Raw genomic sequence first — 25,982 nt, forward strand, 5'->3', positions numbered from 1 at the left:
AAGTCTTAATCTGTAATATACACTTTCACACTCATATCATCTAATCATCTCTACTAGATTAAGTTCCATGAAGCAACGTCTGGTTTTCCATCACTACATCCCCATTACCATAGAACAGTGACTGGATCACAGCAAATGTTTAATAAATATTTATTGAATGCAATCAATCTAACCCAACTTCATCTTTTTTCTTTCTTTTTTTTTTTTCTGAGGCAGTTTATACAAAGGGGGTGTCCAACCACAGTCAGGATGTTCTTTTTTTTTTTTAAAGATTTTATTTTATTTTTTTTTTAGAGAAAGAGGGGAAGGGAGGGAGAAAGAGAGGGAGACAAACATCAAATGGTTGCCTCTCACACACCCCCTACTGGGGACCTGGCCAGCAATTAAGGCATGTGCCCTGACTGGGAATGGAACCAGCAACCTTTCGGTTCACAAGCTGATGCTCAATCCACCAAGCTACACCAGCCAGGGCCCAACTTCATCTTTAAATGAGAAAACCACAGTTGAGACGGTAAAAGTACTTCACTCAAAGTAGAACGAGGACTAGAACCCAGAACTCCATAAGACTAAAATACTGAGTAAGACTAAAAATGCCCCCACCCATTTCTGGACTAGCTGCAACTAACAAGAGTGCAGACAGAGAGTTCTCCCATTGAACTGAGTGTTATTCACTCAAAGCAGGGCATTTACCTCCCCTCCAGAAGCAGAAGACTAGGCCAACTATAGAGACACAATTAGCTAAATCTCCTACCATTAAGTCTGGGACATACCCAGGGACTGGTGGATTAATCAAGATCAGCAGCCTTCTGCAACAACAACCCAGTCTGTGAAAAGGGGAGCCTAGAGGTACCTTCCAGCCAAAGGACAGCTTGCCATATTACTTCTCCAAGACCTACTAACAGAAAAGTAGGGAGCCACTTTGTACTCATTTATCTAATCGTGTTCCATGGAACATTGATGTCTTATAAAATGTAAACAGGTGTTCTCTGGGGGGATGGGGAGAGGGCGCAGAGAGCCCTCTTTTTTTATATATATCAAAAAAATATAGGAAGCCCTGCATATATATCCTTATCATACTAAAGATTCCCAGCTTTTCTTTTTTTTTTAATTATTGTATTCTTGTTCAATTACAGTTGTCTGCATTTACCCCCTACCACTCCCCCACCCCAGCCAAACCCACCTCCCTCCCTTGCTTCCACCCCACCCCTGGTTTTGTCCATGTGTCCTTTTAGTTGTTCCTGAAAACCCTTCCCCCCATTATCCCCTCCTACCTCCCCCAGCTTTTCTGAAGTTGATTTCAATGGTATTTTACAGAATAATAGCTATTGTCTTTTCATATGATAGTGGTATTCTGACAAACACCTACTTTAAAAGAGTACACTGTACAAATGTATAAAGGTACTGTTTTATTCCAGTTACCCCACAATGGATAGAACCCTAAAGTAGGAGAGAATGCCTAAACTATTTGGACTACTAAAATTACATTTCTTTCTCCATCATAATAAGTTTGGGGGAAGGTTAGCCTAGATTCAGATCTAAATCTATTTGACTTAAAAGCCTATGTCTTTCTATCATCGTACTATATTCCTTGACAGTTGTTATTCTAAATAAATATTTACAGAGCTGCAGATGCAATGCTAGGTACAAGGGATACAAGGGAAGTGAAAGATTTAGTAATCTCTGCCCTCATGGCAGCTTCCAGCCAGTCTAATGAAATAGAGGAAAGAGAGGTCTTTATCAGATGTAGCATTTCCAGATGGTTTTAGGGAGCACAGGCCAGGTTGGGTTGCCACCAAAGACAAAGTTACCTGACAGCTGCCTTCCTGGAAACAAGTAACTTGGCAGTTTTGACTTTGACAGAATCTTAGGCCTGAAAGGAATATTTTCGAAATCACTTAAACTCCCATTTTACTGATAAGAGGTCTGAAGAAAGTGTGGCTTCATTTGTCCCCACTTGAGCTGAATATGGGAGAAACACAGGTTAGACAATAATCATAATGGTTAATAATTAATGAGAGCTTATTATGTGTCAGGCAACCTGCTAAGGGTTCAACATAGATTATTTCATCTTAGTTTTCACAACAGCCTACATGTTATAGACAAGGAAGTAGGCTAAGAGAGGTTAAGTAACTTGCCCAAAGTATTATTAGCCACTGATGGGGCCCAGGACAACTGGCCCCAGAGCCCATGTTCTTCATCATTAGACTAGCCAAGGCATCAACTTCACTGGGAAGCCTTCCCTGACAACATCCCCTTCCTCCAATGATTAGGAGACCCCTCTGAGTTTTCATTACCCCCCTACCTCTCTATTTTATGTCCCCATTCTCTCTATCATAGCAGTGAGCATCACCAAATTATGAGTGCCATGAGGGCAGAAATTACTAAATCTTACACTTTCGTGTAATCCTTGTTCCTAGCATTGCCTGGTACATAAAAGTTATTCAATTTTATTCACCATCCTCCTCCTTTCCCCTTGTGCTACATATATTGGTGGAAAAAGCACTAGTCTGGTCATCCAGACTAGTTAAATACTTAGTTAAATACGTCTCCTTTCTGGGCTTCAGTTTCATCTGCACCTCACAGAACTACTGGTTCAGAACAAATGAAATAAAATGTGCTTGAGTGGCTAAAAAGCACTGCACAGACAGAAAGGATTTTTGTCATTCCCTTATCTGGCTTTTAAAATCAGACTTGAACCACACTGCCTATAAATGTCTTTAAACATGGAACAGTGATCTCTCAGAGACCTAAAAGCTATAAAAGGAGGGAGTATTTGCACTGTCACTTCCTCCTCCAGAGGAGAAGGAGCCAGTACAACTGGGAGCTCCTGTAAGACACTGACGAATGGCTTTGCTCCAGCAGTCCCTAGCTAATTAAGGCCTTGCTCCCCTGCCCTGTCTGCCTGTGACCTCCACAAAGGCTAGAGAACACCAAGTGCTCCACAGCAGCTCTTTTCTTGGCCAGAGTGAGTAACATAAGGTATTGCCATCCATGGATCAGCCAAAACTACTGCTAAGAGGTTCCTACCACCCCTGGCGTTCCTTAGAACAAGGAGCCTTCAAACTATCCTGGGGTAAGCAGCATGCTAAGAGTCAGGCCTAAACACAGGAACCAGGACTCGGCCTGGAACATATCAGATGTGACACAACTAAAGCCCAACCAGCCAGACCCTTTAGACAGACCCAGGAGCCCCCTAAGCAGTAAGGATAAGAGACTGGTCCTCTCATTCTCAGTTAGGAGTATCTAGTTTTAGATGCTCCCAAGGCCACACTTGCAGAAACTTCTTCAGGCTGCATAGGCCCCAGGGAACTTAACCACTTCCTCTGTTCATTGAAGCAGAACTCTCACTGCACCCTTTAGGGCCCCTTTCCCTAAGCCTGGCTGGGCTTTAAGGTAAGAAAGTCTATCCATCCCCATCCTTCAAAAGTTAAAAAAATATATAGGCCCTCTGTGTTGTAAGGGCTTAACTGTTGGGTTGGGAAAGACTGTAGGCCAAAAGCAACACACATGAGGAAGTAAAGGCTTAAAAAGTCTTACATGTGCATTATAGTCACTGTCCCCACTTAACAGTGCCGGGTTCCTATCCTAATTGGTGCTCTTAGAGAAAGGCTACAATCCAATAGTTTTCAAACTTTATTTTTAAATAGTGTAATCCTCTTTTTCAAATGCAGTTCAAATCAAATCTAATTAGTATTCTAAATATCTAATTAGGTCTCCAATGAAATAATAAAAATCAATGGCTTCTAAAAATCATTAGGCAAAAAGCTGATGGGAAATATTTTAATGAGTAGATCAGATTGATATCTGAACCACTCATCAACCTTAAAAATACAAAAAGAGTGTGGCCAGTGTGGTTCAGTTCATTCGGCATCATCCTGCAAACTGAAAGGTCATGGGTTCAAGTCCCAGTCTGGACACATGCCTAGGTTGCGGGTTCAGTCCTCTGTCCAGCCATGTGCAGGAGGCAATCAAATAATGTCTGTCACATATATGTTTCTCTCCCTCACTTTCTCCCTCCCTTCCCTTCTCTCTAGAATGAATAGAGAAAAGAAAATTTTAATACAAAAAGAGAGAAAATCAGGGCAGAGGCCGAGGTTCAGTCACTGACATGCAGCTTCTTGTCCCTGTCCCGGAGCTACACACCCATGAGGTGACCAACCAAGAGACAGTAGCCCAGATCAAGGCTCATGTAGCCTCACTGAAGGGCATCGCTTCAGAAGACTGTTGTGCTCCTGGCAGGCATGCCCCTAAAGAACGAGGCTACCCTGGGCCAGTGTGGGATGGAGACTCTGACCACTCTGCCACTCTGGAAGTAGCCAGTCGCATGCTTGGAGGTAAAGTACATGGCCATGCTGGGAAACTAAGAGATCAGACCCCCCAAGGTGACCAAACAGGAGAAAAAGAAGACAACTGGTCGGGCCAAGTGGTGGGTACAGTACACTGCATTTCGTCAATGTTATGCCCACCTTTCACAAGAAGGGCCCCAATGCCAACTCTTAAGTCCTTTGTAATCCTGGTTTTCGCTAATAAAGCCACTCAGAGAGAGAGAGAATGGATCAGATATGGTTCAACATCCTTTCAAAAAAGAAAAAGAAAAAAGAAATTGAACCTGAATCTGATCAATCTTCTAGATCCAATTTATAAAAAATATAGATGATATAGAAACATGTTAAATGCCACCACAGAGATAATCAGCTAAATCCAGAAACCGGGAAACTCTTCAGGACGAATGACCCAGTTTCTTCAACATAAAACTGCAAGGAAAAAAAGAAAAAGAAGAAGGTATAAACTATAAATTAGAAGAGACTCAAGATTTAGATCAACAAATGTGTGGACTTTCTTTGGATATTGATATGAACAAATCAACTTAAAAAACTTTTTTCTGCCCTGGCTGGTGAGGTGCAGTGGACTGAGTGCCAGCGCGTGAACTGAAAGGTTGCTGATTCAATTCCCAGTCAGGGCATGGCCTGGGTTGCGGGCCAGGTGTCCGGTTGGGGGCCTTGTGAGAGGCAACATATGTCTCTCAAACACTGATGTTTCTCTCCCTCACTTTCTCCCTCCCTTCCTCTCTCTAAAAGTAAAAAAATAAAATAACCCAAGTGATTGGATTTTGGATTTTGCTTCAAAATAACCCAAGTGATTGTGAGGGTAAAAATGAAACAAGATTGATAAGATTGGCCGTGAGTGTGTAACTGTAGATGGGGTGTAATGGGCACATGCGTGTGCTTCAAAAAGGGGCTCTGTAATAACTCTAACCAAAAGTAACCTCACAGGGTGATCTGATCACAAATTCCGAACTGGGCAGTAATGGTGAGTCGTCATGCCCCAGATCTATACTTCTTTAGTGAAAGGTCTGTAAGCAAGCCCTGTGCATTGTTCTTCTGCCTCTTTAGAAATACCAGACGTAATACCCCTCAAAGGCATACACCCTCCAGAGGACACAGAATCTTAACTATTTGGTAATCCAATCCCAGCCTTACTTTAAAAGAAACTGCAAAACTGTCATTCTTCAGGGCATTTTCTCAATCTGTTGAGATCTTGCTTTCAGGAGTGTCCTCTATTTGGCTCAAATAAACTCTAATAAAATCTTATGAAAGTTTTATACAGGTCTGGACATTCTTACATCAATGTGGGGGTTCATTATATTGCCCTCCTCTCTAGTTATATATATGTTTAAAATTTTCCATAATAAACAAGAGTGGTTGTTTTCTTTTCTTTCTTTTTTTTTTAGTTAAAAATTAGCTTAAGTGTGAAGGGGTTATGGTAGAGACATGTGAGAAAAGCCTAGAGCTCTTCCCAATGACTCAATCCCTGAGGCACTTCCAGAAAACCCTAGAACACATGGAAACAGTTTGAAAACCACTGCTGCAATGGGAAGAATACAGAAACCTGAGTAAGAGAACCTGGCTTTAAATCTTAGCGCTGAGGTTACTCTTATGCAAATAGAGGTACCACCCAAGATAGCAATGAATCAAATAAAATAAGGGATTAAAATCTTTTATATCCTAAAAGTCTGTCCAGAAAGTATCCAGCCATGTGCTATGAAAAATAAAAACATTTACTGAAGAAGATACAATATACAAGAAATATTGTACATAGGACAATGATACCTCAGTCCCCCTCAAAGTAGGCACTTTGGGACCTCACACAGTTCTCCCAATCACCATCAGCTGCTCCATTATATTTTCCTGAATCTCATCAATAGTCTGAAATCTCTTCCCTTTCAAAGGTGATTTTAGTTTCGGGAAAAGCCAGAAGTCACAGGGCACCAAATCTGGGCTGTTGGGGGACTGAGTCACCTCGGTGATTTGATGTTTCACAAAAAAACTCTGCACGAGACATCATGCACGAGTGCATGCGTTGTTGTGACGAAGCTGCCAATCACCAGTTGCCCATAGCTGCAGCCTTCTGAATCATCCTAATAGTTTTAGTGGAGGATATTCAAACTTAATGCAAAATTTGATGCAGATTCATTGCTCTACTCCCTCAGTCATTTTGAATGCAAGGTACAGTGCACATGCTAACTCAATACACCTACAGCCCCCACTGACTAGTACAGTGAAGTCATCATTGTTCATGCATGCTCATTCCAATTCACTCTTCTTGGCTGCCAGGTTACGTCAATGTTGCGCAAACCATACTCTTTATATTAACAACGGCTGGGCTTTTTCCAGATAGACCTCATATATGATCATTATTAGGACCACTGAGGAGACAATTTGTCTTTTATTTCTGATGGTAAAGTTACTCAACCCCTACTCCACCCCAAACTTCATGCCAACCCCTTCCCAGCATCAGCAAACACACATAAATATTCATGAAGACAAGAGAGGCAGCAGGAACTAAGATTCATTCAGTGGGCAACCCCTAAGTGACTAGCCAGCTATAGTCTGTGTGTGTGTGTGTGTGTGTGCATGTAGAGGTGGGTGGGAGTCAGGGTAGGTAATGGGAAAGTGCCTTAGAGATTACTGAAAATTTACCTTCAGCCTAGGATCTAGGTCTCTAAGCTACCAGTCCCAAATGACAAAAAAATTAATGAGAGGCCCTGTGAGCAGGACAAACCATTAGGAAAAAGAAGTTTAGGGTTAATGACAGAGTTTAACTACCTATTCCTACTCAGAAATAGTAGGATCTAGCCTTTTTATCAACACTTTATTTTCTTGTCACAGTCCTTCAACTTTTGAATGATTCTGTCTACAAACAAAGTGTACTTATTGAGAAACAATTCATCATTTTCAGCTATGCTTATTATCGCTGCTTTTTCTTTGCAAACCGCTGACCCAGGTTTTAACCAACTATATACAATAATCAAAGCTTAATAATAATATTGTGAAGTCACATACTTCACCATCTTGGGTTTGATGCTAAGGAGCAAGAAAGTGAAAGTAAACATGTAGACATTCAAGCACAGGGCCCTGCTACCAGTTGCTTATTTTGGCTCTATACTTATATCCAAGGTCATTCACTAACTGGATAGGTTTACACCCTATGATTCCATCAACTGCCAGTCAAAGCACCAATCAGCACGAGCAAATTCATGTTACCACACAGAACTGGCATAACTGAAACCAAAAAAAAGATACTTTTGTTGTGGTAAATGTACAATTTCCACTAGGCATGTTGAAATACTAAAAGCAACTTAAATTCATTTAACCATTCAAAAACACATGTTTACTAAGCATCCCTGTTCAAGAACCTGTGGTAGCTAGGCACTAAGGATGAAATGAATGACAGTCTAAAGCCTCAAAAAATTCATATAAATACACAACTTTATTGCTTTCGTGGATCCCTAAGATTCCACAGAGCAGGCCACCAAAATTATGCCAGAAGGGATGACATTTTTTTTCCCTTATGAGCACAACCAACTTGTGAAAAGACTACCTGCTTCTAGAAGTTGCATGGCCCTGTTCTGGAGATACAAGCTGCTCCATTGCTGAAAAATCAAAAAAGGGGTTTCTGAGATCAAGGTCTCTGTCCACAATTCAAGAGTCATTTACTGAATTTCTATTTTGTCCTTAGGCACTGTGCTAGACAAGGGATCAGCAAACTGTGGCTCTCAGGCCATATCTAGCCCAACACCTGTTTTTGCAAATAAAGTTTTATTGGAACAGAGCCATGCACATTCATTTATATGCTGTCTATGACTGCTCTCCTACAACAACCTGCTGTTTCACCAAAAAACATAGGGCCCATCAAGCCTAAAAGATTAATCGGGTTGGCCGTAAAGTCTGTATAGTTTTTCCTGTAAAATAAAGGACACATTTTTCATTTTCACCAATAACTTTATTGATTTGGATATTTTGAGTATGTTGGCAATCTCCCATGTGGTATAACGCTGACTGTTCTCAAAACATCCTGATTTGATCACTATCAACTTCAATTGGTCTATCCAACAGTTGAGCATCATCCAGCGACAAATCTCCAGCATGAAACTTCGCACTTTTGACACGCTCAATCAGTCACAGCATCCTTTCCATACACTGCACAGATCATTTTTTGCATTTCAGTTGCAGTTTTTCCTTTCTTAAAATAATAAAGCATAATACATCAAAAATGTTGCATATTTTCTTCCATCTTCAATATTAAAATGACTACACAAAAATTCACCAACTTTGATGTGTTTTTTTTAATGCACAGATATGACAGCTAACAAAATTGTTTTGAATGAAGTTAAAGTGCTACTAGAGCCATCTTACAGGAAAAAAACAAGCTTTCTTGCCAACCCAATACTATCTGGACCTTACAGAAAATGTTTACCAACCTCTATGCTAGATTCTGGAGATACAAAAATGTGTCTCTAACTTGATGTGGGTGACAGTTACATGAGTATAGACACATGCAAAAATTCATCAAGCACATCATTCATTTTATTGTATGTCATAACTGAAAAGTTTTTTTAAATGAAAGAAAGAGCACTTAGTCCTTTCCCTCTAGCAACTCACAATCTAGTGGGAGGACATAAAAGTAAACAATCGCAGTACCATGGTGATAAGAATCATAATGAAGAGCTATACCAATTACAGCAATGGCACTAAAAAAGAAAACCAGGCACTGTTCTAAGAACTTTGATTTGACCAACGCAGCTAAGCATACAAGGCCAAGTCTTCACAGAAAAGATAATTGAGGTATATATCTTGAAGAATGACCCTGGCTGGTGTGGCTCAGTGGATTGAGTGCTGGCCTGCAGACCAAAGGGTTGCTGGTTCAATTCCCAGTCAGATCACATGCCTGGGTTGAGGACCAGGTCCCCAGTTGGTAGCATGTGAGAGACAATTGATAGATGTATCTCTCGTACATCAATGTTTCTCTCCCTCTCTTTCTCCTCTCTCTAAAAATAAATAAATAAAATCTTTTAAAAAATGAATAAGTATATGGCAAGAGGACAGTGGTAGAGGAAGAAAGATGCAGAAGAAACAGAGAGGTTATTCCAGGCAGAAGGAACAGCATAGGCAAAGGCTCAGCAATGAAAAAATGTGCCTTTGTGAAATGACCAGTTCACAGAAACACTTAGGTAAGATAATAGTAGAAGAAGTCAAAAGATGAGACTGGAGAAATACGAAGGGGTTCATATGAAGGGTCACCATGTAATTTAAGGTCTAAACTGGGTAACTTCTTGGAGTAAAAGAGAAACAGAAAAATAGTTGTAAACAAGGACTATACCAGGAAAATATGATCACCCTATTTGCATGCCACATTAAAGAATTTGGACTTTGGCATACAAGATAGTACAAGTTAATAAAAGGTTTTAAAAAGAGGAATACCAAGATTTATGTTTTTAAAAGAATGTGCTTCATCTGTTTATTTTATTTAACATATATACAGAATACTTATTATGTACCAGGTCTTACCCTAAGCACTTCACAAACATTGTTTACCAATCCTCATAACTACTTTGTGAAATACATACTATTATTACCCTCATTATTCAGATAAAAGGCACAGGACAATTAAGTAACTTGCCTGAAGTGGCACAGCAAATAAGTGGTAAAGCCAATATATGAACCCAGCCAGTCAGGCCCCAGAGTTTGCTTGTTCATTTTCTACTTTGGGTCCCTCCTTTGACATTTACTCAGGAAATCCTGAGCCCCCAGACAGTGTTAGGTACCTCTGGGCAGGCACCCACAGCACTCTGCACTTCATTGTACTCATCGTATTTCTAACCATTTGTTTAAAAATCTGTCTTCCTCACTACATTTTAAACTCTGTAAGGACAGGATTTAGATTATCTTGTTTACCACTGTATTCCAACAGCCTGACAAATTTATCAGCCCTCAATTTAGAAATAATATAATAGCTGACATTACTGAGCACTTACTCTAAACCAGGCACTGTTCTAAAGAACTTCCATTTGTTCCTAAACTGGTCCTAAATTGACTTAAGAACAGTTGAATCACTGTTTGTCCAAGATCACAAAGCTAGCAAGAAATGAAGCCATGATTCTGGATCTTGATCAATGCTCTTAACTCTATCTTATACTACCTTTTTTATTGAATAAAATTAATTAATAAAATTTTGTAGCCCTAGTCTAAACAGTGCCTGGCGCTCAGCAGGCACTGCAAAAATAAATAACTCTCACACATGCTGAGGAAGAGACAGCCCATAAGCACATCTCCTTTCTCCCAAAGAGCCTGGCCCACAGAATATAAGCATGTATCCATTATCACTAGGGATGCAGCAGAGTGCAATGGTTAAAAACATAGGCTTTAGAATTAGAACATAAAATTTCTAATTAGGTTGAGTCCCACTTCCACCAATTGTGACCTTAGAATCCTCATTTATAAAGTATAACAATATCTATCTCATTGGCTGATGTGAGAATTAAATAAGGTAAACACATAATTGTACCTAACATAAGTATTCAATATACATTTGTTTTTATCGTAACTTCTTATTATTATTAACTGTCTCATTAGTGGTAGACTTAGTTGTAGCTCAGAGTTCCTGTGACTTCCTGCTAGGTCCCTTGGGACACCCCCCTACCCCAAGTCTTACTAAAGATTTTTTTTTTTTACAAGTTTACAAGTTTAGAGCTCAAGTAGGAACTGTACATAAACAGGGTGTTTCATGAAGCTTTAGATTTCTGGCCAAATGCCTGGAGAGGTGAAAGTACTAAGGGTGGAGTCCTGATCCCACTGCTTAAGCCTTGCCCTCTAGAAACAAAATCAGGAAACCACTACCTCTAGGTGACTGAGCTAGTAATGAAAGAAACTATACTAGATAACACATTAAAATACAATATTCCCTTGAGGCTGTACACTGGACCCTAAAGGACACCTACTACATTAAGCTACACTACCAAGACATGGAGTCAAAGCAGCTCTATTTAATACGCAGGAACAAACACAGAGAGGCCGTAAAACAAAGAGACGAAGAAATATGGCCCAAATGAAAGAATAGATCAAAACTCCAGAAAAAAAAACTAAATGAAATGGAGATAAACAATCTATCAGATGCAAAGTTCAAAATACTGGTTATAAGGATGTTCAAGGAACTTAGTGAAGACCTCAACAGCATAAAAAAAGATCCAGTCAGAAACAAAGGATACACTAATTAAAATAAAGAACAATTTACAGGGAAACGATAGTACAGTGGATGAAGCTGAGAATCAAATCAATGATTTAGAACATAAGGAAGAAAAAACAACCAATCCAAACAACAAAAGAAAAAAAGAATCCCCCAAAAATGAGGATAGTATAAGCAGCCTCTGGTACAACTTCAAGAGGTCCAACATTTGCATCATTGGGGGTGCCAGAAGGAGAAGAGAAAGAATAAAAAATTGTAAATCTATTGGAAAAAAATAAGGAAAAAAAACTTCCCTGATTTGGTGAAGGAAATAGACATGCATGACCAGGAAGCACTGAGAGTCCCAAACAAGATGGATGCAAAGAGGCCCACTCCAAGACACATCATAATGAAAATGACAAAGGTTAAAGATAAAGAGAAAATCTTAAAGCAGCAAGAGAAAAAGAAGTTAGTTACCTACAGGGGAGTTCCCATAAGACTGTCAGCTGATTTCTCAAAAGAAACTCTGCAGGCCAGAAGGGATTGGGGCAAGAAATGTTCAGTCATTAAAAGTGGGGACCTACAGCCAAGATTGTTCTACCCTTGAATCATTTAGAATCGAAAGGCAGATGAAGAGCTTCCCAGACAAGAAAAAAACAGAGGAGTTCATCATCACCAAACCATTATTATAGGAAATGTTAAAGGGACTTATTCAAGAAGAAGAAAATCAAAACTACGAACAATAAAATGGCAAAAAATACGTATCTATCAATAATTGAATCTAAAAAGGAAACTAAGCAAACAAGAAGAACAGAGACAGAAACATGGATACAGAGAGTGTTTTGATAGTTGACAGATGGGAGAGGAGTATGGGGGAATGGGTGAAGAGGTGAGGGGATTAAGAAGTACAAATAGGTAGTTACAGAATAGCCCTGATGATGTAAAGTACAGTATAGGAAATGGAGTAGCTAAAGAACTGATATGCATGACCCATGGACATGAACAATGGTGGGGAGATTGCCTGAGGGAATGGGGGATGCTGGATGGAGGGGGGCAAAGGGGAAAAACCAGGACAACTATGATAGTATAAACAATAAAATATAATTTTAAAAAATAATAATAAAATAAATACAATATCCCCTTGAGCTCAAACCTCAGTCAAATCCTTACTGCCAGGGTAGAAAGCCTGCTTTCAGTCCAAGAGACTGGCCAAGAGAAGCCAAGAGCTTCTGTCAGTGCTGCCAGACTTAACAGAGGTGATGGAGAAAAGTTTTAGAAATCTTAGGTGCCATAAAATACTCTCAGCAATGTCTGTAACAAACTTAAAGCCTACTGGATGCCCCATCCTATATTAGGACCAGAAGGGAACAATCGCAGAAACCATAGAATTGAGAGAACTAGGTGGATATCCATAGATCATCATCTGGATTGGCCCCTACTTTCAGACTATAATATACCTATCATTAGCCTCATTTTACAGGTAATGCAACTGAGGTCCAGAAAGGGTAAGTGATAGGGTCTAGGTCAGCTATCTAAGAGGTGACAAAAGAAAAAAAGAGCCTCCAGTCTCAAAGAGTAACAAGGTAAGACTCATAAAACTGTCAAAACAACACAATGAAAAGACAGTCTACTGAATGAGAGAATATATTTAAAATGATATATCTGATAAGGTGTAAATATCCAAAATATATAAGGAACTCATACAACTCAATAACAAAAAAAAAATCTGATCAAAAACTGGGCAGGACATGCATGAATAGACATTTCTACAAAGAATACATACAGATGGCCAACAGACGTATGAAAATATGCTCAACATCACTAATCATCAGGGAAATGCAAATCAAAACCACAATGAGATACCACCTCACACCTGTCAAAATGGCTATTATCAAAAAATCAACAAATAACAAGTGCTGGCCAGAATGCAGAGGAAGGGGAACCATCCTGCACTGTTGGTGGGATTGTAAATTGGAGTAGCAACTATGGAAAACACTATGGAGGTTCCTCAATAAACTAAAAAGTAGAACTACCATAAGACTCAGCAATTCCACTTCTTGGTATTTATCTGAAGGAAATGAAAACACTAATTTGAAAAGATATATAAACTCTTATGTTCCATGCAACATTTTTTACAATAGCCAAGATATGGAAGCCACCTAGATATCCATTGATCGAAGAATGGATAAAGATGTGCTATATATGTATAATGGAATACTAACCATAAAAAAATGAAATCTTGCCATCTGTAACAACATTGATGGACCTACAAGGGTATTACACTAAGTGAAATAAGTCAGTCAGAGAAAGACAAATGTCACATAATTTCACTTAGATGTGGTATATCTCAGAAAATAAAACAAACAAAACAAAAACAGACTCATGGAAACAGAGATGAAACTTACAGTTGCCAGAGGAGAGGGGCGTCAGGGAATGGATGAAAACATGAAGGAGAATATTGTCACTAATACTCTGGTAACTCTGCACAGTGACAGATGGTTACTAGACTTACTTGGCAATCACATCATAAGGTATATAAACATTAAATCACTATGTTGTACACCTGAAACTAATATAATATTGTATGTCAACTACACTGAAACAAAAAATAAAAAGTAAAAAACGAAAAAAAACTCCTCATGATCAGGTGGTAAGAGAGAATCCTATGAGGAGCTGCAGGTATGGAAAGGAAGAAAAAGAACTGAGGTACAGAAGGCATCAGAGTAAAAGTCCCTGCCCACTGCACCCATCACAAAGTAAAAGGGCACCTCCTTTTATAATTTTATGGTTCCTTTAATACCTTCAACCCTGTAATATCTGTTTACCTATCTTCTCCATTAGGTGGTAATTCCTCAAGACCATGCACTTTTTTATTATACTTATCTATATTTATGTATGTGTTGGGCACCATGTTACACTACAGGGGTAAGATTAGGATCTTTCTTGTCTTGGGCATCTCTGATATAATCTCAGCATTTCACATGGTGACCATCATAGCTGCTTGGCACAGAGTAAGCATTCACTAAATAGGGATCTCCCGAGAAGACTGCTGGACATGGACCATTGATGGGTTGCTTACCAATACATCTCAGCTAGCCATAGAAACAAGCAGGCACAGAAGAGATCAAGACCCTGAACAGCATCAGTTCTACACATTTATAGAATCCCTCCCATATTAGAGGCTAGCCATCAAGATGAACAGAAAAATACAAGAAGGATCCACAGGAATTCCTCAAAACTGCTTTAGACACCATATGGCAATGTTCCAAACTATACCACGTCTCCATTTAGGATTTGGGTTGGAATATTATACTGAAACCCACTCCCACATTTTCTACACTCCCTATTGAGAGGGAAGGAAAGTGCTCCTCCTTCCTTTTAACATTGCTCATTTGGGAAAGCTGATCTCCCGGGAAAAGACTGGGCTCATATCCTGACAAATAGGATCTGGCAAAAGCTTGAACCCCACAGAAGCATCTCAATCATTCCACCTTGCTGGACTCCAGGGCTGAAAATAGCCCCAAATGAAAAACAAGCTGGGTGGACTACTTATCCAGTTTCATAGCAATGGCAGGCCTTAAGCTGGCTGAATAGGACAAACCCCTCACTCCTTAACTCAAGCAGAGATAGAAATCTCACCTGTTTCCGGCCCCATAGCAACTGGCACAGCTCTGGCACCTATCAGGCTTCATCTTTCCAAAACAGCAATGGAACAAGTGCAGAACAGGGAAGCACCTTCTGCAGTCAGCCCAGCATTGCCTGAAGGGGTGACAAGAAGAGACCCCTATTCCCTCATCAAAGGTGAGGGCAAAATGAAAGGCCCCAAAGCAGCCCACACCCAAAAAAGTATTCTGTACCTCTGCTTCACCTTCTGACGATGACCTTAAGAGGTCCCTCTACTACCCTTACCTAATCCCAAATCAGAGTCAGTCAGTCTGCAGTCTTGCACACCAAGTCCACCCTGTATATTACACACCCTATCCATGCCATTAGAGTCCATCGTTTCTAGGTCTGTCTTCCCCAACACATTAAGCACTTCTAGAGGCAGGACCCAGGTCTCACAACGCCTGTGTCTCCAGTTTTGCCCAGCACAGGGGCATGCTTAAGTGGATGCTCAAAGACCTATTTGTTGTAGAACAAAAGTGAGCAAGTGCAGACACAGGGCAGGAAGTTTAAGGGCAAGAATGTATCCTGCCTTACTTTCCCTGGAGTTGTACCTCCCACACAGTCCCCCACCCCCGACTCTGCCTCCTAGACTCAGGCTGGTTTCCCAGGTTTCCTCTCTCATCACCAAGGTGACAGACATCACTCCCTCCTGTAGCCATGCACAATCCTATCTGAAACATCCCCTGGACCTTTGGCGTCCTAGGTGTCTGTTTCACTTCCTGGATATGTTTGGGAACTCCTTGAGAACATGGTTCATGGACTAGCCACAAGGTAGTCCATCAATAACAATATATAAAATGAAAAAAAATCAACTTTCCTTGAGCTTTCGATTGCTCACCTGTGAAAAGATAAAAAGAATATCTGTTACTGTCATGTCTCACCTGGTTTCACCTAGTTGCTCCCATGGACTTAGCTTATTTCTCTTCCTCCATGTCCTTAGCTGGTTCCCAGGGAATTCTCCATAAAGAATTCATGCCAAATGGTTCAGCACCTATATTTGGCCTACAACTGTGTGATACTCAAGATGTCATCAGAACAGAGATGACAGCTCATTCTTCACAGCCCACATCTCTCAGACTGTAAGGAGTGACTCATCCATGCTAATCCCTGCCAAAGACAGGAAAAGTCCCCTTGAATCAAAGCAGGACAATGCTACATTCTCCATCTACCCACTTAGGGCCCATGCCTAAGATCATGTTCAAGCTCATATCTAAAACTGGGAATGGGCCCTAAGTCCTCACCTTTGTAGGCTGAAGTCCTGGGAGAAGGTTTCCAATCAGAAAAGAAAATAAATTACAACTTTCTACAACTGTGTTACAGCCAATAGTTTTCAGCAAACCCAAGTTATCTTTGTTTTCATTGTGATACAGTTCACATACCACACAATTCTCCCTTTTAAAGTGTACAATTCAGTGGTTTTCAGTATATTCACCACAATCTAATTTCCGAACATTTTCATTACACCTAAAAGAAGCCCCACACCCATTAGCAGTCAGTCATTCATCATAGCCCCCACCCCCCAGCTCCTGGCAACCATTAATCTACTTTCTGTCTCTACTAATTTGCCTCTGGTCTTTTCACATAAATGAAATCTTATAATATGTAGCCTTTTCACTTAGCATAATGTTTTTGAGATTCATCCATGTTGTGTAGTATATATCAGTACTTCATTCTATTATATGGCTAAATAATATTCCATTATGTGGATATGTCACATTTTATTTATTTATTCATCAGCTACTGAACATTTGCATTGTTTTCACTTTTGGGCTATTATAAATAATACTATAATGAACATTCATGTACAAGTTTTTGTGTGAACATATTTTCAATTCTCATGAGTACATGCCTAGAAATAGTAACTCCACATTTAACTTGAGGCCAACTTACCTTTTAAAACACTTTAGCTCACTCCTCTGCCTTCCTCACTGTCAAGCCCTTCCATCAGCTCCACTCTCCAACACACCTACAGAACCCCACTGACTACCATTTTAACTAGTCGCTACTATATTGGACAGTACAAATATAAAACATCCCTATCATCACATGAAGTTCTATTAAGCAGTGCTGGTCTAAAAGGATAAGATGATTAGAATGATTATAGATAACACTGCATGGATTACAATGGGCCAGACACTGAGCAAGACCCTTGTATGGATTATTTCTTTTAATTATCATAACAACTCTATGTATCACTCCCATTTTATTGATGGAAAAATCAAGGCTTTTAGGAGATAAATAACTTGCCTCAGATCACTCAACTGGTTAAGAGTCATGAGTTAAACCCACAAAGTCTAGCCCTGACCAGGTAACTCAGTTGGTTGGAGCGCTGTCCCATACACCAAAAGGTTGAGGGTTCAAACCCCAGTCAGAGCACATACTTGGGCTGAGGGTTCAATCCCCAGTCAGGGTGCGTATGGGAGGCAACTGTACCGTGTTTCTCTCTGACTTCAGTGTTTCTCTCTCTTTCTCTCTCTCTCTCCCCCTCTCTCTCTAGTATCAGTAAAGACATACTTAGGTAAGAACTTTTATTAACTCTTTTAAAAAATAAATAAATAAATAAACCCACAAAGTCTGACTCCAAAGTCTTCTTTTTTTAATCCTCACCCAAGAATATATTTATTGATTTTAGACAGAGATGGAGGGAGGAAGAGAGGAGGAGGGAGAGAGAAACATCAATTGGTTGTCTCCCATAAGTGCCCCCAATGGGGATCTGACCTGCAAAAGTCTGTCTTCTAACCACTATAGTACACACAAATAATTGTAATAAAATCAAAATATGCTACAGCTATAAATGAGGTCCAGATAATGAGCTAAGGGACTTAAAAAGAGTAGAGGTCACAACAGGATGTAGTGGAAAAAAGAAGAGCCTTCATTAAATAAGCATGAAAAACAAGCACTAATAAAAAATCTATTCATTCTGTACTCAGGATCCACTGAAGCACCATTTCCTTTAGGAAGTCTTCTTGGATTACTCCAGTCCACACTATTCTCTCCTTTTCTATATTATACTTAGCTGCTTTCTAACTAGTTAAGAAAGTATCTGATTACTAAATTCCCCAAAGGCAAGGATAGAGACCCTGTTACACTTTCTTCTATAGCAAATGCAGCAAATGCAGCAAAGAGCAAAACTCAAAACAAGCTGGTTCAATCTAAATGTTTCTGAAGGACTGCAGATTATTATTGCTCCCTTATATTAGATTCAGACCTAGCAAAAAATAAGGCCAAACTGAAAGAGAGAGAATAAGAACACACGAGTGTTCTGAAGAGTAATCTCCACATTCTTCCTTCCTCGGGGCTGGCCAAAACAGGCTCCAAGTTCCCCAGGCTATGCCCCTTTGCCAATTTACATGAGCCCCAGTTGGAGCATGGAATTCACTCTCAGTCTTTGAATCAGTGGTGCATCAGTCAGTGTTTCAGACAAGGTAGCATGATAGTTTCTAGTATAACTATAAGCCAGTTCCTTTGGCCTTCATGGTGTTGAAAACATATGGCTGGCTACCACACTGCTCACTCATCCTCCTGACTTAAGAAAGGGAGAGCCCAGCATTACGCTACTCATCATTTAAGAAATCACTTTCAATCTCCATTAACTAACTGAACCCTTACACACTCCCCACAATCCTAGGGCAGGGATTCCTCCCCCAATTTTATACACAAAGAAACCCCAACCTTGAAATGTTAAGTAATTTTGCTAATTCATAAAGGTACAGAGACAGAAGAACCCAAGTCTTCTGATTCTTGATCCAGACCCATGTGAGCTGACTTTAACAATGAGAGGCTTTCCCAGACCACCCTTCCTAAAATAATACCCCCATCACTCTCTAACCTTCTGCCCTGCTTTATTTTGTTTTCTAGAACTTATTATTATCTGAAATTATATTAGATGTCTACCCGCTTATTGCTTATCTTCCTAATGGAATATAATGCAACAGGGACTTACTAACTACTTCATTATCAAGTGCCTAGAAGAGGTCCTGGGACATTTGCAAAAGGCCTTAATATTTATTACATGAATGACTAAATCTAGTGCATCCCCTAACTGATCCCCTCTATACCATTCCTGCCAAGTAAGCCTCCAGTTAACACTCAAAACTGAAGTCTATGCATGTTTCATTCAGCATTTATTAACATTCATTATAGGTCAGGCCATATGCTAGATGATAAGGATAGAAATGAATCAAATACAATCCCTAGCTCTAGAAATACAACCTAGTGGTTTGAAGCAGACAATAGAAAAGTGTGCCATTATAGAGATGTTCATAGCAGAGAGCACTAATGAGTGAAATAAGGAGAGAGGGTTTATACAGCCTCACAGAAGAGGGGACATCTGACCTGAGATCAGAAGAACAACTGTAATTTCAGTCACCAGAGAAGAATGGAAGGATATTCCAGACAAAAGTAAAGTATGAGCACAGGCTGAGAGACATGAAAAATCTAAGTGTATTTAAAAACTAGTGAGTATTTTTTAAATCAAGGAAGGTTTGCCCCAAAAATTGTGTTTTTAAAAAAAGATGAATGTCTAGCATCCAAAATATTAAAGAACTCTTATAATTTGTATTAGTCAGGGTTCTCCAGAGAACCAGAACCAATAGAAAAACATATGTTATATATAATATAAAAAACAATATATAGTATATAATATATATGAGTAGATTTGTTACAGGAGTGGTTCACATGGTAATGGACACCAAGAAGTCCCACAGTCTGCCATTTGTAAGTTCAAGAACCAGGAAAGCTGTTGGTGTAATTCAGACCAAGTCCAAAAGCCTGAAAAGGGATTGGTGAGGGAAGAGGGGGTTTACAATGATGTTAAGTCCCAGTCTGAGTCCAAAAGCCAGAGAACCAGGGGCTTCGATGTACAACAGCAGAAAAAAATGGATGTTTCAGCTCAAGAAGTGAGAACAAATGCACCCTTCCTCACCTTTTTGCCCCTCAGTGGATTAGATGATGCCCATCAGAATTGGTGAGGGTAGTCTTTATTCAGTTTACTAATTCCAATGCTCATCTCTTCCAAGGACAACCCCACAGACCCAGAAATAACATTTTACCAGCTATTTAGGCATCCCTTAGCCCAGTCAAGTTGACATAAAATTAACTGTCACACAATTCAACAACAGAGAGACAAAACCCAATTTAAAAATAAAGGACTTGAAGAGACATTTCTCCACAGATGACATAAAAATAGCAAACAAGCACAGAAAAAGATGCTCAACATCATTAGTCATCAGGGAAATGCAAATCGAAACCACAGTGAGATACCATGTCATACCCCCTAGGGTGGCTATGACAAAAAATAAAAATTAAAAATAAAAAATGTTACTGAGAATATAAAAATATTGGACCCCTCATATATATATCACTGGGGGGAGTATAAAATGGTTCAACCACACTGGAAAACAGTTTGGAAGTTCCTCAAAAACTTAAACATAGAATTACCATACGACCCAGCAATTCTACTCCTTGTATATGCCCAAAAGAATTGAAGGCCCTGTACAGGTAGCTCAGTTGGTTAAAGCATCACCCCAATAAACCAAGGTTGCGGATTCAATCCCTGGTCAGGGCACATACAAGAAGCAACCAATGAATACATAAATAAGTGGAATAATAAATCAATGTGTCTCTCTCTCTGCCCCCTTCTTCCCTCTCTCTAAAATCAATCAATTTTTTTAAAAGATTTGAAAACAGGTACTCAAACATGTACGTGTATACACATGTTCATAGCATCATTATTGACAGTAGCCAAAAGGCTGAAACAGCCCAACTGTCCATAAACAGATGAATGGATAAACAAACTGTGATGTGTACGTGGAATATTAGCTACCCATAAAAAGGAATAAAGTACTGCTTCAATCTACAAGCTACATGCTATATTTTGGATGAACCTCCAAAATATTATGCTAAGTGAAAGAAGCCAGACACAAAAGGTCACATATTTCGAGATTCCATTCATATGAAATGTCCAGAATAGGTAAATTCATACAGACAGAAGACAGACTAGTGGCTGCAAGGGGAAGGGGAGAGAGGAAAATGGAAGCAATGGCTTAATGGGTGCAAGTGTCCTTTGTGGTGATGGAAATGGTTTGGAACTACATAGAAATAGTGGATCTACAACTTTGTGAATGGACTAAATGCCACTGAATTGTGTATGTGAATAGTTAATTTTATGTTATGTGAATTTCACTTCAATTAAAAAAAATTAGATAAACACTCCTGTCTGGTGTGGCTCAGTTGGTTGGGTGGCGTTACGCAAATCAGAAAAAAAAAAAAAAAAAAAGATAAATAGCTCATCGCACCATATTCTAAAGGAAAAACTCAAAAGCCACTGATGTTTCCCTATCCAGCTGCTCCTTCCTGCCCTTGAAGGAAGCCTGCCCTCACATCCCCCAGCCATCTAAACCTGCCATTTTAGCAATGTTATGTTCCTTTGCCCTCATTTTCTAGTCATTTCCTGTGTCAGACTATCTGAAGTCCCCAGTGAGAAAGCAAGCTCCCTTTTAAATAGGGTTCATGTGTATGTGTTCTGTTTCTCATACAGCACAAAGCAGGTCATAAATGGAGAGTAGGGGGAAAGGGGCTGAATGACCTCTCTTTATTTTCAGTTTTAATATCTTTATTTTAATATTCTCAGCATTTCTTTTTGATGTATAAGTGACATACACCATTGTAATAGTTTCAGGTGTACAATATAATGATTTGATATTTGTACACATTGAGAAGTGATAACCACACTAAGTCTATTTACCACGTCATACAAAGTTACAAAAATTTTTTTCTGTGTGAGAACTTTTAAGATTTACTTTCTTGCCCTGGCTGGTGTGCTTCAGTGGATTGAGTGCCAGTCTGCAAAACTGAAAGGTCACCAGTTCAATTCTCAGCCAGGGCACATGCCTGGGTTGTGGGCCAGGTCCCCCATTGGGGGCCTGTGAGGGGCAACAATGTTTCTCTTGCACATCAATGTTCCTCTCCATCTCTTTCTCCCTTCCTTCCTCTCTCTCTAAAAAAATAAATATATAAAATCTTTTTTAAAGAGATTGATTTACTGTATTAGCAACTTTCAAATTTGCAATACAATATTGTTGACCATAGTCACTATGCTGTACATTACATCCCCATGACTTCTTTTACTTTAATTTTTTTTATTTATTGATCTCAGAGAAAGAGAGACATGAATTTGTTATTCCACTTATTTAGGCATTCATTGGTTGATTCTTTTTTTTTCTTTTTTTTAAGTATATTTTATTGATTGTGCTATTACAGTTGTCCCACTTTCCCCCCTTTATTCCCCTCCCCCCTGTGCACCCCTCCCACCCACATTCCCCCTCTTTAGTTCATGTCCATGGGTCATACATATAAGTTCTTTGGCTTCTACATTTCCTATACTATTCTTACCCTTCCCCTGTCTATTGTCTACCTACCATTTATGCTACTTATTCTCTGTACCTTTTCCCCCTCTCTCCCCCTCCCATTCCCCCACTGATAACCCTCCATGTGAGCTCCATTTCTGTGATCCTGTTCCTGTTCCAGTTGTTCACTTAGTTTTGTTTTTTTTAGGTTAGGTTTCATTGGTTGATTCTTGAATGTGCCCTGACTAGGGATCAAACCTGCAGCCTTGGCACTTCGTGACAATGCTCTCACCAACTGAGCTACCCAGATAGGGCTCCCGTGACTTATTTTATAACTGAAGTTTGCACCTCTTGATCCCCTTCACCCATTTTGCTGACCACCCCACCCACCCATGTCCCCTCTGGCAACATCAATCTGTTCTCTGTATCTCTGAGATTGGTTTTGCTTTGTTTGTTCATTTATTTTGTTTTCTAGAATCCACGTGTAAATGAAATATGGTATTTGTCTTTCTCTATCTGATTTATTTCACTTAGCATAGTACCTTCAAGGTTCATCCACGTTGTTGTGAATGGCAAGATTTCACTTGTTTTATGGCTTAGTACCCCATTTTGTGTGTGTGTGTATCACATCTTCTTTATTCACAGAATGGCCTCGCTTGAAGCAACAGTTTGGAGTGGTGCTATATCTGAGAAGGGAGCTAGAGGCCGGGATGTCAAAGTGATCAAAGATATAATCATCACACAATGCTCTGAATCTGATTTATTTTCTTTTGGGGAAGGGCAGAGGTTCAAGAAGAGAAGTATTTAACAAACAGCATTGGAGAAATACTGGGTTTCAAAAATAACTGAAATCTCTCAACAAATGGGTTGACTTTTCGGAAGCAACAATTCTAATGCCAAAGTCTTTCAGAAAAACAAGGACTTTACTCCCCAAAGTTTGACACTGAAGCCATATCCCAGCTGTCCACAAACTGTTTTCATTGCACTCAGACCTGGAGACTAGAGATTTGGGACACAGCATTCATGCTCGGCCCTATCAGCCAAAAAGCTACAATGCAGCACATGAGATTAAAAAGGAACAGCAAAGTCAGATTTTGAATTCTGGTCTGCCTGTTTCCAAAGCTTATGCTTTTGGCACAACACAAAACTGTCCAGCACCACACATCCTGCCCTACTTCCTGGATCTCCAAGAGGGAGTGCTCTGACCACTCAGAAGAAACCAATACTTCTCAGTTTCAAATTAATCCTAGTAGCCACAGGGACAGAACCCCTTGCTCAGGCAGTAGCAACCCAGGGCACTGACGCCACTGAGAAGAAGTACCTGAAATTATTATCTGAGCTACTCCACCATTCCCTAGGCCACCAACCAAGCCTCCTGAAAGCCCACAAGATAGATGTTCTGCCTTGGTTGGCCCTTAAAGATAGAGGAAATGCCAGGGAGACACACAAATGTGAAATTCTGGCAGACAAAACACTAAGCCTTAAATCAGTAGACCTAGTCTCAATTCCTCCACTCATTAGTTATATGACGTTGGAGATTTGCCTGCCTTTTTTGCATTTGTTTTCTCTGCTGTAACATGGAAATAACACCCCCTTCCCATCCGATCTCACAGGTTAGCTATGGGTATGATGAGCAAAAAACACAGGTCTTGAATAGGAGAGTGCTTCACAGATTACAAAGCACAAACTAACCTGAGGAGTCATTATGATATGACTACCACCAGCTGGCTGGAGAGAAGATTAATGTCTATGAAACAATTAGGAGGTGAAGCAGTAGATAATTAGATGCCAAATTATATGGCACAAACTAGGAAGATTATAGTCTAGGAAAGGGAAGTTTGTGGGATTAGTCAGAGAAACTGCATCATAAAGAATGGAGGGGACTGAAGGGAGATAGAGAGCAATGGCAGCAGCAACACTATGTAGCCACAGAAAGGAGAGGCGAAGAAGCAGGAGAGTAACAGTGATGGACCAGATGCTATGTGGGGTTACGTCAGGGAGGCCACAATGGCTAGCAGGGTACAGACTATGAAGAGAAGACAGTCAACCCAAGGAGCTCCGATAGGATTCAATTGGCAAGGGTGACCGACCATGGGGGAGAGCAGAGCTGGATTTCTCAGCAAACATTTATTGAGCACTAACAATGTGGTAGGCACTACCCTAGGTTATGGGGATACCGAGATCAATAAAGACATGAACCTCTGCCTTTGAATCTTAGCTCTTCTATCTGCAGTGACAGGGCCATCAAGGAACAAGCTTTATAATCACAGGATTCTGGATTCAAATCCCTGTGCTGCCATTGCTAGATGGGTGACCTACCTCGTCAAGCAACCAATTCCCAGTTTCCTCTATTGCAATGCAGAAATAGTAGTAATTGTTCATAAAATTGTGGGAAGTACAAATTATATAAAATACATTAAATAAAACATAACATAAATGGTAACTGTTATCACTATCATTCACTAGCTTTGTGACCTTGGGAAAGTTGCTTAACACCTCTGGGCTTCAGTTTCATCGTCTGTAAACTTCATAAGGTTGTTGTAAAGATTAAAGAAAATACTTGGTCCAAAGCCCCTCACATAAAGCAACAACTCAACAAAGTCCCCTTTTCCTCACTCTGTCTCCTTTACTTAACCCTCTTCTTTGTGATCTCCCTTGTGGCAATGCCCAGCTCAGGTACTTACCATCTCTGGAAGGCACCAGGCCATTTAACCCCCAAACTAACTCTTAACTTACCCAATGCTTGACCACCCGCACCCACAAACGTTCTTTACCCACTTCTTGCCAAGTGGCTTCAATTTGCAAGCAAGAAGCCGTTTCAACCTGATAGCCAGACAATTCCTCCTTGCTTACTCATCCTCCCAAGCAACTAAACCACAAGAGAAAGCTCCAAAATCTAAAATGTTGATAAAAGAAATTAGAATCGTATTTCCAGTGTCTCAAAACTGTAGGATAAAAGGAAGAAGTGCTGAGCAGCCTTGCCTGAGGGGCAGATAGAGCCCACTGGCCAGTGCACACACAACAAGGGCAGGCAAATGTGCTGCAACTTCTAACCCTTCTGGGAATGCCTCGCAGTAAGGCCCTCAGCCTGCTGGAGTCACTCAGGCATGAGGGAAAAATTAGGTTTTCACTAGTAAAGGTCAACTCATAAATACCTGATTAACCCAAGAGAACACGCTCTGCTCCGTGTCCTGTGAGAATTTACAACTGACCCAGAACAGAAGTCAAGCTGAGTACATGTTGTCAAAGCTATAACAATTACTGAGGTAGGGGAATGGGAGGGGGAAGGAGGGTAATGGCCGGCTATAAAAGCCTAATCCAAATCAGATGAGTCCAGACTCTCCCAAGAAAGCTGCTTTTTTCTGGGAATGACCTCTGCACAAACTTCTAGTGCAAATATTACCTTGCCCTGAGAGACAAGAGGCAGCCCTCCCACCAAGACCATGGGAAATGCGGAAAAGGAAAGTA

The 25,982-nt window shown here is 40.1% G+C and overlaps 1 protein-coding gene and 1 pseudogene across 4 annotated transcripts in view; one reads left to right on the plus strand and one right to left on the minus strand.

The window, feature by feature from the left end:
- Nucleotides 1-25,982, minus strand: part of STIM1 (stromal interaction molecule 1) — a 177,711-nt gene that overhangs the window by 129,725 nt on the left and 22,004 nt on the right. The window lies entirely within an intron of this gene.
- LOC112315976 (ubiquitin-like protein FUBI pseudogene) lies at nucleotides 2,807-4,729 on the plus strand (annotated as a pseudogene).

This window comes from Desmodus rotundus, chromosome 5 (genome assembly GCF_022682495.2).
Source record: "Desmodus rotundus isolate HL8 chromosome 5, HLdesRot8A.1, whole genome shotgun sequence".
Lineage (NCBI taxonomy): Eukaryota > Metazoa > Chordata > Mammalia > Chiroptera > Phyllostomidae > Desmodus > Desmodus rotundus.